Genomic DNA, 4259 nt, shown 5'->3' with positions numbered 1-4259 from the left:
GGGGTAAGGTAGGTGCTTTAACGCCCCCGTTGACACAATCTAGATCGTTTAGGAGGCGGGCTACCACGCTGCTCGCCTGAGCCAACTTGGGCTGAGAGGTGTGCAACATTCCAGCAGACAAATCGAGATCCTAGATAAAAAATTATCCCCTCACGAGAATTGAACGTAAATTTTCTGCTTAGGCCGGCAAAGTGCCTAACGTGGCGTCGGTAGTCTAGTGGTTAGACTACCAGACTCGTAATCGTGAGATTGCGGGTTCGGGGTTTGAGCCTCAGCTCGGTCCGACGCTGTGTCCTTGGGAAAGGCACTTTACATGAATTTCCCGTGTTGGCTCTGTTCTTTCGGAGATGGAAGTTAAACTCGGAGGTCCCGCTTCTGAAGATAACCTAATAGTGTTGATAGGAGGGGCGTTAAACCTATACCATTTCACCGTTGTTTCTCAAAGCACCTATTCCCTGCACGACAGCGCCGGTTTTGTTTTTGTGTCTGATGTCATCTGACTGAATCCCCCTTAATATCACTTCCTCATTTTCCTACCCACCCATCCAACCCCCCCTCAAGCATTCTTCCATCGTCTCCCCACACCACACCCCACCCCCAGTCAACCTTAACCTCACAACCTACCTGAGCAGTAAACAAACTGTGACGTCCCTTCTGATCCTCTTCGTCCTTGAGTAAACTCTGACCTTGGAGAAATCCGCGCCTGGTCTTGTCCGCCATTGTTTAGCACTCAACGCCCAACACTTAACCCTGTACCGCGACACAACCGTCTGCTTGCTTTTTAAAAACTGTTCTTGGCACCAGGAATTTATCACAAACAAGAAATCCTTTCACGCCCAGATTCACAAACAGCTGTCCAGAGGTTCCAGTGCTCCTAGAGTGAAGAATTTCTTCACACGTTTAAACTCATGATTTATATTTGAAATATTTCCCTCTACAAACTACAAATAATATAATTAACCAGTTTTGCGCGGCGTTCCTTCGAGAAGTGAATGATAACACAATATGATGCAACACACGGCTACTGGCTATTATCAAGCAGTTGAGTCTACTCTAGTTTGCAACCAGAGCCCCGCAACTTGTAATCTGACTCATAGTAGGGGATCATGATTGTATTCCGTGTTTTGGGGTTTTCCCTGGCCCTCTGTCGGTGTTGTTCATCATACTTCTACGGCAAGTAAACTTGCTAAATGCGGCGATCGGTTACTTTGCTGTCATTTTATTTTGTCCCTTTGGAACAAGAAGTGCTTATCAGAAAAATGCAAAACTGTATGAAATACAGATAAATAGACAGAACATCCCGAAAATTGATAGTATTGTTATTTTAAGAACACCCTTGGAGGAGTACATTTTCAAATAAAATTTTGATTCAAACCAAGCTATGACTCTCTTCAGATTGTTAGCATATTCCGTGATGATGTTGACATTGGATGTCCTTACAACGCTTTCTAAACAATGGAAACTAACTGGCTGTCCTTTGTGTGGTGCTCGTTTATGCCCGTGACAGAATCTAACAATTGTTTCCTTATTTCCTTCAATTGCGTTAGAAGTATTCATTGCCTTCCTGTTTTACATTCAAACGTGTTTGGTTTTTTTTACTTGTGAAATTTTCGTCTTATAAAATTTGTCTGTAGTTTTTCTAAATCTTTTCCTAGTAGCCGTGAAGGCGATTTTTGCGAAGATTCATTACAGTGTCAGCTGTCAGTTTTGAATGCAGGTGATGTTGTCATGTCTGATACGTTTGTTTTGAGTTTGGCCGGTGTTGATGAAGTAATGGGACAGAGAGCTTTGTCAACAATTCTAAGTCAACAAACATAAATACTATAGATCTAGATCTAACACCAGCGGAACTTTCGAAGTTAAAGTGGGATAGTCTTGTTGGTCTATAGATGATCTTCAAAATGAGATGATGAATAGGCTTGCAGGATGATCAAATGGAGAGAAATCTCGAAGGAAAGTATTACAAAAATGACCGGAACCGAGCGGACATCGCGATGGTCACCACGGTGGTTGTTGACCGCGGGACTGCTCGGACTGACACTGTCGTGACACGCTGGTCTAAGGCAAGACAGCAAACTTTTCAGAGGTGGGAAACCTGCATGTTTCCTTCTCTGTTGATTATTGTACCATCTTTACGTTTATGTTTTTGTCTTTTTTCAGTATTTAAAAAAAAACTTTGACCAAATGTTTCTTGAGGACAAAGAACCGATACTACAGATTAAGAAATTACAATTTGTTAAAATAAACATTTTGGGCTGAATAAACAGCAGGCTGACTATGTGTGACTTTGACACGGGAGATCAGAGCGGGGCTTGGTCAACAACGAAAGTACCACTGTGGCAGCTGTGAAAGTGTATGGCGGAAGAACAACTACAGACACTTGGACCTCTAAAGACTTAAGAGCGTAATCGAAGAAGCCCTTATTTATTTATCAATTTATAACTTTTTTGGTACAGTTGATCAACCGAATGACTCGAGTACTCTTCACTATCGGAAATGGTTGACCAAATTTGGTTAAAAAATAAAGACACTAAATCTGAAACAGCGAGGAAGAGAAATGCCCCCCAGACCTATCACTACTGGTCCTATGGCGCAAACAGGTGTCTTTACTCCCCAAGTTGGGTCTGAGGTTCTCACCGCAGTCGGGGGCTCTCGTGGTCGAGAGATTGCGGTGTTCGCCTTTCATTCAATAGGTTCCGAGTTCGAATCTAGACAGCTACGGAACATTTTTTACTCTAGAATGTTCTCCTTTCACCTCCTTTCCTGCTCTCTAACTATGTTCTGTCGTCCGCATTCGTCTCAAACTTCTGCCTCCACCCCCTCACCTCCTTTGCCTCCCTCTTCTGAGCTCATGACTCTTTCTGTTGCCTTTCTACTGCTACTCCTTGGCTCCTTCTTACTGCTGTGTTTCAGCTACACCCTTGATCTTCAGGTAGGTAAGATCTAACACCTAGCCTTCTCGGATAAGAGCGAAACACCTCAGAGGTCCCGTGTGCAAGTTTCGCGAGTTAAAGATCTCTTGATTGTCTAAAATCGATAAGAGTAGGCTTCGGCCGCCACCCTGGAAAATGTTTTAATTAATTCCTTCCCAACATAAAATGTGTGATATGTGTCCAGCGCCCTCATATGACTTTGTGGAGTTGCGAGCGCCGTAAAAAAACACCTTTTCAATAAAAAAAAACCCATACCACAGTCCCCAGCCGCGTCAGTCCACAGATACGGCGGACACTAAAGGATCAGACCTGGCAGAGATCCGCGATGTTCCCCAAGTTTGTCACCAACTCACGAACAAAAGGAAAGCAACATTTTAAATACCATTGCTCGGCGGCCGATATTTTGATTTTATGGTATGTCAAAATAGGTTGGGGAAAAAGCTATCACAAATTAATTTCAAAATGCTAGTTTGTACAAAATCATTCAAATTATACCGCATGAAGCCACACAATATCGAATTATTAAACATGTATGAGCAAGACTACCCCGCCCCCCAGATAGCATTTCCATTACAGATTTCCTAAGCATTAACAAACACTGAACTGTCTACTTCAGCCTCAAAAGGTATGACATTTCCACAGGCGACCTGGTCCTCCGTAAAAGAAAACCAAAGAACCACAAGAATTGAAACGAAAATTTCACTTGTAGAACATTATGTTAAAAAGTCTGCGGTTAAAGTTTCAAGCTGTTCTCCGTTGAGAAGTTAGAAATTGTATAAAAATCAACAATCAAGAAATAGAGTATTTGCAATAAAAATTCCAAAACGTGCTACTGCAATCACTGAACTGACCACAATAAATTGTACAATCCGTTTGGTGCTTGCACGAAGAACTTTAAGATTCCAAACGTCCAAGAGGAAAGTCGCGCTTAAATAGTCGGTAAACTTTGAAAACCGTTCTTCAGTGTGAAGGCAAAGATGACAGGTGTTGAATTTATGGAGGAGATAGCGGTCAGGGCACACGTCTGTCCCTGTTTGCTTACCAGTGGACGCTGCTTACATCCGGCTGACCCAGTGTTTAGGAGTGTCCGGCCTCTTGGACCAGGTACGACTGGCCATCGATATGTCTGATCTTCGATATGTCTGACCATTGATAAGTTTGACGAGAAGTCTAACAGTTTTTGCATGTAGAGAAAACTGCTCATTTTGAAGATTGCTTTACTAAATAATGTTCTTTCGTATTCACACTAGTACGGCTGTGAGTTTAACGCATAGATCATTATATGCATTATATGGAGAGAGAGAGAGAGAGAGAGAGAGAGAGAGA

The sequence above is a fragment of the Aplysia californica genome, unplaced genomic scaffold, assembly GCF_000002075.1.
Source record: "Aplysia californica isolate F4 #8 unplaced genomic scaffold, AplCal3.0 scaffold00126, whole genome shotgun sequence".
Lineage (NCBI taxonomy): Eukaryota > Metazoa > Mollusca > Gastropoda > Aplysiida > Aplysiidae > Aplysia > Aplysia californica.
Note: the sequence above shows the minus strand (reverse complement) of the source record.